The 13,858-nt window shown below is 40.0% G+C and overlaps 1 protein-coding gene across 4 annotated transcripts in view; it reads left to right on the top strand.

Annotated features, from left to right (window-relative positions):
• The window catches only part of SLC35F1 (solute carrier family 35 member F1), a 586,228-nt gene that overhangs the window by 237,802 nt on the left and 334,568 nt on the right, over window positions 1–13,858 (top strand). The gene's annotated exons all lie outside the window — the stretch shown is intronic.

Below are 13,858 nucleotides of genomic sequence, written 5' to 3'. Positions count from 1 at the left end.
CACTGATTCAATTGTTTTACCATCCTCTAGTCAAAGGTTATTATATTGGCTCTGTGGCAAATCTTCTGTTTGTGGATCAAAGTGAAATTAAATGGCATTAGTTCCTTTGCCACCTATGTAGAGAGTTTCCAGATCTTCTCGGTACTGTGTGTGCACAGCTAGTTAATAAGGCACCTATGGTGCTTGCTTTGGCAGCACATATTCTAAAATAAGGCACCTATAGTATGACTAACACTGTGTTGGTTGTTATACAAATTCAAAACAAGGAGGATCTTCAATATAGACAAATGAGAAAAATACTCCAGAATAATCCAAGTCTTCTATTGTTACATGGAGGGAAAATGCTGCCTTTGAATCATACTTGAGCTAGAATCAATGTTTATTTGCGGAGTTTCTTTAGGCAAGTTTGTTTATTTCTGAGTATTATTTTCTTTACCTGTGAAATGGGTCTACTAATATCTTGTCTCCATAATCAGGATTAAAGAAGCTGTTCTATACAAAGTGGACTTTGAGTACCTGTTACCTACTGTTACGAAGATTTTCAAAATCTATACCTCAGTGTGAGGGCTCTCAGGGTTCAGAGAAGGCTGTCCCTTTTTATGGTTGGAATAGTTTAGGAAGAATTGGAGAATTAAGTTGAGCTCAATGGTCTGTGAAAAATGGTGGGGCCTATATGTACACAAAGAACACTAGGCTTACTAAGCACAGGAGCATACTTGAAAACAAGGATTGGTAAACACAGAGACTGTTTACTGGGAGTAAGTTGTGACACTCAGATTTTGAAACCCAGACTCAACTTTGTCACTACTCATGCAGTCTCCTTAAAGCCCAGCTGTAATCAGGTGCCTTTTTAGGGTGGGAGTGATTGTGACAGGAAGCAGCGACAGGTTTCTCATGGGCTGTGGAAGGCTTTGGGAACAGAAATTGAGGGTGAACTGTGCTGAAGGAAAGAGTTGCTATCTCTTTCTCAAGAAGAGTCAGAGACGGTGGATCTGATGGAAGTAGAAGTGGAAATGTAGATCTGTCATAGCACGAGTGTTCAGAGTGACAGACACATGAGAAATGGACTCAAAACAGGATAGCAGGCGTCTTGAGTGCTTAATCACCAGTAGTCCTCTGAAGCATACCTGTACTAGCTGGGGTGGGTATAAGACAATTCGATAGATCAGCTGACTTAAGGAGCCAGTAGTGGAATGGACACCCGTTTACAAAGCCCTTATCTGAAACTGAAGACCCTCTGTATCCTGGACAGTCCCTGGCTATTTACTTAATTAATTTTTAAATTTATTTTTGCCTTTCTGTATCTCTTTTCACTCATTCTGAAAACAGCCGTTCTATAAGCATAATTTTTAAAACTCAAATCTTTTGTTTATGTCTGGTTCTCAACTAATCAGCATAAATGATGTCTTGATTTCCCTAGCAGGAAGTAATTACACCATATTTCTGAATGCTTTTAAGGACCTCTCCTCAGCCCTCCCACCCCCTGACACTTCTCTATTAGACTAAAAACCCCTAAGAAAAAGTAGCACACTAGTACTCCTTGTTTTTGTCAGTTTCCTTGTTTACCTCTCACAGTACTGTGGACAGCTAATACCCCAGTTATTATTTGCTGAATAAATGTGTATGATTCTTTTGGAAGATGATTTATAAAGTTAATCTAATCCCCTGGGGGCACTTTTTACTAAAAATTATCCTATCACATATGAAGAATCGCAAGTGCTTTTTGAGGTATAACTGACTTCCCAGACATATACCCACTCTCCGGTTTTCTGACTAAGAATAGTAAGTACTACTTGTTGAGAATCAGCTTTCTCTTTGCTATTGTCAGACCTTAGTTTTAGAATGAGTTTGGTATACCTTGGAGGAGTGTTTTCTGCTCTGGAGCATTTCTAAGTCAGCGATAGGGAATCAGGTGATTCTTGAAGCAACTGTCTGGTCCCTTGATGAGGGTTATTACAGCTCCAGCCATCCCTGAGCAGGCTTCGTTTGTGCCATTTCTATCCTTAGTGAAATGGCATGCTGAATATTTACAGTTTTATCCTGAATACAGAAAAAAAGTCATTCATTCTGTAATATTGTTTCTTGGAGAAATACTAATTTAAAGAAGGGCTATGAAATCTGAATTCTGTGCACACTTCATGCATTTAAAATCATTCTGTCAAACCTAGTTTATCAGCAAGGGTGGGAGAAAAAGTTGCATGATTTATGCCCTATTCCTTTTAAATTGAAAGATTTCATTTCTTACTTCAATATTTTAGGGTTGAACAACAAATATTCTTCATTTGAGAACTTCTATTTTTATCGAATGAATCTGGTTCAAAGTGACTGTGAGAATAATTATGTGGAATCAGCACCTAAACCAGGTCTGGTGGTTAATATTTACTTAATGTTTGAGTTGAGTTAATCAGCATTGGATTCTTGCTGGTGCCCTGGGGTCTTCTCAGCCAGAGATATTTGTTTTTTTTTTTTTTCCTGGGCTAATGGTAGCACTTTGGGGGTTAAAAGACTGGTTCTAAGAATTACTTTTAAAAGGAAAATGTTTGAAGCTATCTCTTCTCCACTCCCCCACTCAAAATTTCTACTATCGCCACATCAAAAATAACAATGAAAAATTCTCCCTAAACTATAAACTCCTCTCAGGGTGAAATTATTGTTTTCCTTAAACATGTGTCTGGCTCAGGTTACAGAGGAGATTATGACTGACACAGGTGTGCCAGGAGAATAGAATCTGCAATATTCTCTCTTGTTTCCTCCCTTGAGTATTGCTGAAAAAGTAATTGTGGCTTCAAGAACCAACCAATCTAGAAGAGGAGAAATAGCCCCAATGTCTTGAACCCACTTTAGAATTAATGTAATCTAGTGATGTTCTGAATGTTGCCCCACGTGGGCCCGGACGATATGCCATAGCCACATTAGGACTGACTAACTCTGGAGCCCTCCCTGAACCTGAAGAGGACTGCAAGCACGGTGTGATCCAGGGTGTAGAAATAAGGGGCAAGCAAATCTTTCTAGACTGGGTGCCTTTGTGTTGGTGCTAAATTTCCCAAGAAAGGTCACCGTGTAGTATTGTAGGCAAGCCAGGGTAGCAGTGTGGATTTTCATTGGGGATCTTTCAGCAATGCTCAGTGTTGACTATGTTATCAGCTAATGAATTTCTTGAGAAGGGAGTGTCATCTGCTCTTGGGCCAGCATTTTTCAGTGTCTGCTGACTGTGATATTTTGTGGGTAGCAAAGGCTCAAGTTCACGTAGAGAGTGCTCTTCTAAATAGTTGCAACTTGGCAACTGTATGAGCTCATACTAATTATGTTTCTGTCACTCATCTGTGGTAGATCTTTTGTGGCTCTTGTATAAAATAGCTCCAGGGTATGATTTCTGCACACTTATGTAAGCTTTGCTCATTAAATAAAGTGCTCTAAGTTAAGTTTCCTTTTAATTTTGTTTTCTAAGATCATCATAATAAGACAGGGATTGGACTGGGGTGAGCTCTTTTTCCAGGAGATTTAATGGCAAGTTGATATGCCATCATTTTTTTTTTTAATGCACAAAGAAGTCAATGGGCCTTATCATTATTTTACACTCTGCACACACTACTTTTAAGGTCCTCCAGCATTAGCCCAGAGTGGCACAGTAACTGCTCATATGATGCTTCATAAGTAGTCATTATCAGAATCTGGGTTCTTTAAGTGGAAGGACTATCAGACTTCTAACCAAAGGAGGAATTTTCTCTCTAGTGCTTAGCTGCATAAGTCCCTCAATTTCTCCGAACATCTCTTTTATCATTTGGATATGTGCATAATAATTTCTTCTTTACAGGGTGATGATGAGATTAAATGATTGATTCCTTTATATAGTCCACAGCACTTTATAAATTGGCAAATTATACATATCTTTGCTGTTGCTGTTATTATTGTTGTTATTCATATCAAACTGCTATCCTTCAGATAGAGATATTTTATGCACTGAAACAAAAGGTTTTATGTTTAGAGGTCTAGACATAGACTTTACTGTAAACTTTGAAGACATCTCTTAATAATAAGGAGCATTGTTATGTAGGTAAATCTCACCCCTAAACTCTGTGCTTTGCTGCCCACCCCACGGAGCTAGCTGCAATGTGTGACTGATAGGACCAGTCACAGCTGCATGGGGCTCTAATTTGTGTTGTTAGGATACCCTCTGAGCATCCTGAACTGACTGATCTTTGCTGACTCTTTCTCCATTTGAGAGCTTTGAGGACACTACACCTCCCATGCCAGGATAGAGAATTCCAGTTTGCTTTGTGACAGTTGTAGTTGTTGAGAACTGACCCAGTAGTCTTAAAATAATTTAGAAGTATTTCTTTCTAAGTTGAATTGACCAGTTCAAATAAGGCCAAGAGAGTAGCCATCTCCTCCTGTCTTTTCTTTTATCCTGAAAGACAAACAGTTTTAAACTGTGTGTGTATAGATTTAAAATGTGGCTTTCATAATATGAAATTAAGCCTAGCCCTGGATTTGAATGATTATAGTTCTGATAGTAGAATAAGCTTATTGATATAGATAGATATAGCATATTTGCTATTTTACATTGTCCATGGTATTTTACATCATCAGTATATCCTTTTATACATATAAGCATATATATTTACATGCTAAGTAAATATATTTTTATCTGATATTTAAGGGACAAAATAGTGAAACATATATTTTTTTAAGATTCATTTTATTAATTTGAAGGAGTTACAGAGAGGTAGAGAGAGTCTTCCATCTGCTGGTTCACTCCCCAGATGGCCTCAACAGCCAGAGCTTGGCTGATCTGAAGTCAGGACCCAGGAGCTTCTTTTAGGTCTCCCAACTGGGTCCTGGCTTCTGGGCCCAAGGACTTGGGCCATCTTCTACTGCTATCCCAGGCCATAGCAGAGAGCTGGATAGAAAGAGGAGCAGCCGGGACTAGAACCGGCGCCCGTATGGGATGCTGGCACTTCAGGCCAGGGCTTTTACCTGCTGCACCACAGAGCCAGCCCCCGTGAAACATATTGTGGTATGGACATTTGAATGCATCTTCTTTATGTGAATAAAAAGTAATAAGTTATTAATATACAAATTGATCACTGAAACAAGTTAAAAAATTCCTTTTTGCTCTAGATAGATATATTCCAATGATGTATCCCAGATGTATCTGACAATAATTAGCACCAATGATGTGGCAAAATATTCCTGTGAATGTATTCAGGATTGGAGAAAAGGGAAAAGAGAGAGAAGCTTCCAAAAATTCAACTTTTTTTTTTTTTTGGACAAGCAGAGTTAGACAGTGAGAGAGAGAGAGAGACAGAAAGAAAGATCTTCCTTCCGTTGGTTTACCCCCAAAATGGTTGCTACAGCCGGCGCACCACGCTGATCCAAAGCCAAGAGCCAGGTACTTCTCCCTGGCCTCCCATGCGGGTGCAGGGCCCAAACACTTGGGACATCCTCCACTGCCTTCCCGGGCCACAGCAGAGAGCTGAACTGGAAGAGGAGCAACCGGGCCAGAATCTGGTGCCCTGGCTGGGACTAGAACCCAGGGTGCCGGCGCCGCAGGCGGATGATTAGTCTAGTGAGCCTCAGCGCCAGCCCAAAAATTCAACTTTTAAAAAAGTCTCAGGCACAAATAACCCTATTCCAATTGCTCTGTAGTTCCTGTTTCAGCTTATATAATGTGCAGAGAAATAGATTATCCCAAGTAACTCTAACTTCATCCATCTTAGTTCTCTATTTCAGATTGAACCCCTCGGGCAGTGATACTGGGGGAAATGTAGGTTTATGTTTATGTAGCAGTTGAATGGTGATGAGATTATTTGATTGAGTTGCTATTTGTCTTCAGTGAAGTCATTTTAACAAAACACTCGTCCAATTTGTGTTATGTCCTTTATCATTATGGGACAAATTCATCACAATATACTCATTCAACGAATAGTGCTGTTAAATGTTATATATATATATATATATATATATATATATATATATATATATGTCACAGCATTTAAAACAATAGAAGTGTCTGCCTCTGGCACATTTGAAGATTCAATGAAAACAGATATGGTGTTTCTTCATCTTTTAAACTGGCCACAATGGGTCATTTATAGTGTCTCCATTTCTGCTCCCTTCCTCAGAATCACCATTGTCAGGACATAGTATGCTGTACTCATTATATAGAAGTAAAACTGATCACCAGTCTCATCCTATAGGCTGTCCAAGCTGTTTGGCATCTGCTTATAGCCACCCAGTTTGCAAGTTAGATGGCTAATTATATGCCAAGTGTCATAGAGCTGCCTGAGCAAGACACCTGTGATGTGGTGCCTATCCTCAAAAAGTTTACTAGATTATTGAAAAGTAAAGGAAACTGACCGCAAAGGAAACATTTTGAATGTAAGTGCTTGATGAGGGTTAAGGGGATCAAGAAAAGTAAGAGCTGGTGCCGCGGCTCACTAGGTTATCCTCTGCCTGTGGCGCCGGCACACTGGGTTCTAGTCCCGGTTGGGGCACCGGATTCTGTCCCAGTTGCTCCTCTTCCAGTCCAGCTCTCTGCTGTGGCCCGGGAAGGCAGTGGAGGATGGCCCAGGTCCTTGGGCCCTGCACCCGCATGGGAGACCAGGAGGAAGCACCTGGTTCCTGGCTTCGGATTGGCGCAACATGCCGGCCATAGTCGCCATTTGGGGGGTGAACCAATGGAAAAAGGAAGACCTTTCTCTCTCTCTCTCTCTCTCTCTCTCTCACTGTCTAACTCTGCCTGTCCAAAAAAAAAAGAAAAAAAAAAAGAAAGAAAGACAAGGAAGAAAGCTTCATTTGGATTAAAACCTTGGAAGAATATTCGATTTTCAAATGTTACAGCTAGAAGGTTCAATTCCCTTAGAGTATGGGTGTAGACACTGAAGTTATTCATTGGCTTCAAAGAACTATATGGGGTAGAAAGAGGATTTGCACCATGTCTCTTATTTAGGGTCCAGGATTGGAGGATTTGGGTTGGTTCCAGAAGGATAAACTAGTGGAGAGTAAAGCTTACATGAAACAGCGTTTATGAGTGTAAGAGAAAGGATGATAGTACTGATCGCTTGCATATTGTATACTAGACTGGACTGATGTGATGAAGAAAGCATAGATAAGGGAAAAGTAGGAAATGCATTTGGATAGACTTGAGTGGATGAGTTATAGGAAGAAGACCTTGGAAATGAAGTAGGTGAATTGATTTGATGAAATGCGAAATGCAGAATTGTTACAGATATTTGTGTGGAGAAGAAATAATAGGAAGTTTGTTAAGATTAATTTGAATACTGTTCTTTTTTTACTTTTTTATTTTTTATTTATTTATTTTTTTTGACAGGCAGAGTGGACAGTGAGAGAGAGAGACAGAGAGAAAGGTCTTCCTTTGCCGTTGGTTCACCCTCCAATGGCCGCCGCGGCCGGTGCGCTGCGGCCGGCGCGCTGCGGCCAGCGCACCGCGCTGATCCGATGGCAGGAGCCAGGTACTTATCCTGGTCTCCCATGGGGTGCAGGGCCCAAGCACTTGGGCCATCCTCCACTGCACTCCCTGGCCACAGCAGAGAGCTGGCCTGGAAGAGGGGCAACAGGGACAGAATCCGGCGCCCTGACCGGGACTAGAACCCGGTGTGCCGGCACCGCAAGGCGGAGGATTAGCCTAGTGAGCCGCGGTCTTTTTTTTTTTTTTAAAGATTTATTTGTTTGTTTGAAAGTCAGAGTTACACAGAGAGAAGGAGAAGCAGAGAGGGAGAGAGGTCCTTCATCCACTAGTTCACTCCCCAATTGGCCTCAACAGCCAGAGGTGCGCCAATTCGAAGCCAGGATCCAGGAGCTTCCTCTGGGTCTCCTATGTGGGTGCAAGGGCCCAAGGACTTGGGCCATCTTCTACTGCTTTCCCAGGCCATAGCAGAGAGCTGGATCAGAAGTGGAGCATCCAGGTCTTGAACCGGTGCCTATATAGGATGCTAGCACCACAGGCTGTGGCTTTACCCCCTCCACAACAGTGCCGGCCCCTGGATACTATTCTTGAAATGTATTGAGGATACAAGCCTAGAGCCTGGAGACAAGCCATGCAATTTCTGTTGGCAGTCAATTGGGGAATTAGATATGGAGCGGGGGTGGCAATAGGGATTGAGGTGAAAGGGTACATCATTTTGAAAACTTGATGGGATTTGGGAAAAATGGAATATGGAGTATGGAAGCTAGAATAAATAGCCAAAGATAACTCATAGTGTCCTAATCTGGAGTGCGGAAGAAGGGACATTGAAGAACCACTGGGGAAATTTGTAAGCAAATCGAACGTTTTGGCTACTTCTTGGCTGATGTGCAGAGACATTTTTCTAGCAACCAGCACAGAGCATCCTGAGAGATGTCAGTAACCTGCATGCCCCTGTCCTTCTGCATTGGAAAGGGGTGATTGCACCACAGGGCTGTGCTTGGTGAACCTAGATTGTTATCATAGTGAACAACTATATGGCAGTAAAATTCACAGCTTATACTGTTTTGGTGAATAAAAGTCAAGTCTAGTATACAATATGCATGATTATACTATTTGCTAAGGATGGATTGTGTCAGGTATAACATCACAGAGTTCATGCCTCTAGTTCTGCCTGTGGAATTCTGCACACTATTACAAACTACCTCAAAAACATAATGGCTTAAAATAACAGCTATTTGTGCATAATTTGTGGGTCAGCAATTTGGACTAGAATCACCTTAGAAATTCTTTTAATGATCTCACTTGGGGAGGGGGGCTACTCAAATGGCTGTAGTTATTTGATGGCTCAGCTACAACTAGAGAATCTAAAAGGTCTGTTCGTTGGGAAAACACTGATGCATTTCTTGGTTCCTGACTTTGGCCTGGCCCAGATCTGGATATTGTGGCCATTGGAGGAGTGAACCAGCAGGGAAGAACTCTCTCTCTCTTTCTCTCTTTCTCTCTTTCTCTCTCTCTTTCTTTGTTTCTCTCTCTCTCTCTCTCTCATTTTGTCTTTCCTTCTCTGATGCTATTCCAAATTAATAAATAAATTTTTAGAAAATAAAATAATAAAATAAAATATGTCCGGGAAGTGGGTTTTTCTATAAGTAAAATCTTAGGTAGAGGTTTTTGAAGGTCAGAGTAAGATCTCTTAAAAGGTAGTGGAAAGTACTGGCCATATAATTTGTTGGGCACATTGTGAAGTGAAAATGCTGAGTCACTTTTTCAAAATTATAAAGATGTTCAAGATAGTGACAACGAATTGTTAAGCCAAGCTTGACACCAGCTGTTTGTGTTTGGCCAAGTGTGATTGCACAGGTCACATGCCAATGGAGCCTGTCTAGGCATGGGGAATCATCTGGGGACTGAGCAGATTGTGATCACTGGGCGAAAATTTGGGTATTTCTCTTTAAATATCTTTTTTCCTTGCCCTTCATCTTTTTGACAAGCATATAAATAACTAAGGTAATAAAAATGATGGATGCTAGGGAAGAGGTTGGCATAGAAAGCATGTGGTGGCATGATATATTTAAGGGCTGGCCCACACTATTCACTGGTGACTATTTAAGTGGAAAGCTGATGGCTCTGGCCTTGAGTCCTTTTTCATGGTTGCCTGCACCATTACAACTGGGGTGAGTACCCAAGCAATGTCAGTATCAAAGTTATCATCTTCACACAGTCTTTGTTTTCTTACAAGTATAGGAGTCTTTCCTCCTCATCCTTTTCTTTTTCTTTGAATTTATCTGAATGCTGACTTCTCTGTGGCCGTGGAGAAGGAAGCTGCTCTGTAGCTTATTGAACACCATTCCTCGAGTCAAGGGAACACGAAACAAATTGTAAAGTCAAAGTTGAGTTCAGTCTGCTGGCCTCAGTGAGTCATTTCTTCTGCAACACAATTTATCTTGCAGAGAAATAAAATCCCAACCATTTCTGTTAATTTTGAAGCATTTCCACCTGGGATGCAGTGGGGTTTACTGGGCAACCAGGCTCCTTGTACTTTTTATACTCAGACTTTAGGTTTTATGGCTGGAATGAATTTAAAGATAGGTGATTCTGGATTTTAATCTTTTCATTTTATAAATCAGAAATCTGAGGTCCAGAATTTTAATTTGTTCCAAATCAGTTTGTTGAAAGTGATGAGTTGTGAAATGCAACGGGACAACTCCCACAGCATCCTAACCTGCTCTGTCATCTCCAATCTAAGAAAACAACTGAGTGAAAAATAAGCCTCTCTCAGTTCTTTTTACTATACTATATCCCACATAGATATAATTGAAAAGAAGCTCATTAAGATCAAAGAAAAAGTTTATAATTTTAGTAATTGGGGATTGACTATTAACATAGCAGAATCGGATTTCTTTTCAATTTATTTTGGAATGATAGTTGTGAGAATTAAGAACATAAAAGCCTTTTTTAGTAGTAAAATATATAGCAGCCTTTTATTTGGACAGGAAAGGATAAAAGAGAAATCGGTCATTGCTAAAGACATTCAGTTGTATTTTACTTTAGATAAAGCTGACCTCAGAGTGAGTTTCTGTAGTTATAAATTTTTCAATGAATTTCAATATAAAATTGCATTACCTCTTTGTGAACTGAAGATAAAGGAAATCATATGCCATAATGAATCAATTACTTAAAATTGTAGATTTAAAAACAACAATCTTAGAAAAAAATACTGAAAGTACTAAGTTTACTTGTATTCCTAAGCTTTATCTGTAACTCTTACCCTGAACTAAAATATATCCAGGGTCCAGAGTTGTGCTACAGTGGATTGAACCACTGCTTTCAGTGCTGACATCCTTTATCAGAGTGCTGATTTCAATCCTGGCTGCTCCACTTCTGATCTGGCTTCCTGCTAACGTGCCTGGGAAGGCAGAAGAAGGTGACCCAATCATCCATGTGGGGGACCTGGAAGAAGCTCCTGGCTCCTGGCTTTGGCTTGGCTGAGACCCAGCTATTGTGGCCATTTGGGGAGAGAACCAGCAGATGGAAAATCTCACTCTCTCTTATTTTCTCTCTCCCTCTCTGATGCTCTCCCATTCCAATTAATAAATAAATCTTTAGAAAATAAAATAATAAAATAAAATACATCCAGAAAGATGTATACATCTCTACATGGTAAATCTCATCCAATATAACAAATCTCTATCAGCTAGAATAGTTATGTAATTTCAGGACAACTTTTAACATTTAAAATGTGTGCATTCCTTAAGTGAATTTATTTAGCTAGTTCTAGCTTTATATAAAAATTGCTATAGTACAGAGTTCCTCTATATCCCCACCCACATTCCCCTATTGTTAACATCCTATATGAGTATAATTAATGAACCATAATGATAGTTTTAGCCCAACTCTCAATTACAACAATTCTCAAAAAAAAGTTTCAGAAATGTTTAGTCTTATTGAATTAGAAATTTTAATTTTTCTTAATAAGATTATCAAAAACAAAACTCCATACTTTCTTAATTTTCTCTAATACTTGTTCCCACATCCTTTGTAGGATAGCGCGTTACACATAATTGTTGTATTTCCTTAAGTACCTCTTGGCTGTTTCTCAGACTTTTTGACAGTTGATGAGATGTTTTGTGAAACATCTTTTAGTGAGTTTTTTTTTCTGTTGGTTTTCTCAGGGTTAATTTGAGTTTATGTTTTGGGGGGAGGAAAAGTGCCTTACCATCATACTATACCAAGGCTACACACTGTCAACATGCCTTATCTCTGATGTTAACCTTGATCATGTCACTGAGGTAGTGTTTGTCAGGTTTCTGATGCAAAGTGAACCCCCCCTTGCAGTTCCATGCTCTGTTCTTTGGAAGAAGTCCCTAAATGTGTAGCCTAAAGTTCTACCTCCTTGAGTATAAGTTATTTGAAATTTTTGTTAGGAGGAATTTGTCTATGGATATAGATGGATATTTATATTATCTAATAAATATATAATTTATATTATATTATATTATAATAATACATTGTAATAATCCCATACAGCTTTATTCTGTTGCTTGAAGTGTTTTAGCTTTGGATTTTGGAAACTATTTCAGGTAAGTTATACTTGATAGTTTTCAGACAAACCTATCTTTTTATAAGACACTGAGATAGATATTCAGAGCAAGTTTATTCCCCTGAAACAAAATAGAGGTCAATAAAATTTTTAAATGGGCAGTTTTTTGTGATTGTGATAGGTGTTGTTGCATCAAATAAACTCTAATTTTAATATTTAGACATTTAACAAATGTTTGTTGGGGACCTGTTACTCCAAGGTGCTCTGCTAGATGCTGTAAGAGGTCTCTAACCTACAATTCAGTAGGTTATTTAAGACACTACACATAGACCAATTTAAAATCATAAGAGAGATTGAATAGGTTGTGGGAGTTCAGGAAAAGCAGAGCATATCTTCAATCCTTAGGATGCCCAAAAGAATCCTGAACTTCTTGATGTGTGAGCTAGACCTTGCAGGAGAGAATGGATTCAGATGTGATGAGCTGAGAGATGACATGACCTGTGCAGAGAAAACAGTGAGCAGGGCTTGGATGTGGGAAAACAGAGGCCACCATGGGGACAGCAAGTAGTTCAGTTTGACTACTAGTTTAGGGTGTGTGGATACTATATTTAGTGTAAGTGGGTGGCTGTATTTCTCTTGCAGATGGAGTTCAGTTTTAGCTTATGATTTTTTTAATGAAAAAATGTCATTCTACTTCAGAATGTGCTAAGAATATTGACATCACTCTTAGCTCTCTACTTCATTTCTTATTTTGTTAATACCCTGTGAAATGCCAAAGTTGTTGAGATTTTTCTGTGTCAACTTTTACCTCTACTTTGTAGCAGAAAACTTTTAGACCCAGTCTTAACCTTGTTTGTGTTATTCAAAAGATTTGAAAGTGTGTCATTAAGCTGCTATGGAGAAGTTATTTTCAGTATGAAGATGGTTGTGAAGCAAAGTTAGCAAGGAGGTTAGGAGAAGAATAGAAGACTTGCCTCCTTTCTTCTGTTTTCTAAAACAAGTCTTGATTTTTTCTGAAGTCAGGTTCATTGAGGTATAATTTATAACAGTCAAATTATCTTTTTCATGTGTAAAGTTCAGTGAGTTTTTGAAAAGGTATTCATGCCGGCGCCCGTGGCTCACTAGGCTAATCCTCCGCCTTGCGGCGCCGGCACACCTGGTTCTAGTCCCGGTCAGGGCGCCGGATTCTGTCCCAGTTGCCCCTCTTCCAGGCCAGCTCTCTGCTGTGGCCCGGGAGTGCAGTGGAGGATGGCCCAGGTGCTTAGGCCCTGCACCTGCATGGGAGACCAGGAGAAGCATCTGGCTCCTGGATTCGGATCAGTGCGGTGCGCTGGCTGCAGCGGCCACTGAGGGGTGAACCAACAGAAAAGGAAGACCTTTCTCTCTGTCTCTCTCTCTCTCTCTCTCACTGTCCACTCTGCCTGTCAAAAAAAAAAAAAAAAAAAAAAAAAAAAAAAAAAAAAAAAAAAAAAAAAAAAGAAGCTCTGTGTGTGTGTGTGTGTGTGTGTCTATCTTTTTTTAAAAAAAGGTATTCAGTTGTGTGATTTTCTTGACAGTCAAGAGGTACTACATTTCTTTTGCTCTGGAAGGTTTTCTGGTCCCTTTTTCAATGTCTTTTCTCACTGCCACCCCTTGATAACTACTGTTCTGATTCCTGTCTTCACCTTTTCTAGAATGCTACCATAACATTTTGTGTCTGACTTCTTCACTTAAACTTTTTTTAAAATTGATTTATTTTGGTCGGCACCGTGGCTCACTAGGTTAATCCTCCGCCTGCAGCGCCAGCATCCCGGGTTCTAGTCCCGGTTGGGGTGCCGGATTCTGTCCTGGTTGCTCTTCCAGTCCAGCTCGCTGCTGTGGCCTGGGAAGGCAGTGAAGGATGGCCCAAGTGC

This window comes from Oryctolagus cuniculus, chromosome 5 (assembly GCF_051225735.1).
Source record: "Oryctolagus cuniculus isolate XC-2025 breed Fujian yellow rabbit chromosome 5, ASM5122573v1, whole genome shotgun sequence".
NCBI lineage: Eukaryota > Metazoa > Chordata > Mammalia > Lagomorpha > Leporidae > Oryctolagus > Oryctolagus cuniculus.
Note: the sequence above shows the minus strand (reverse complement) of the source record. Positions and strands in the feature narration are given on the sequence as shown.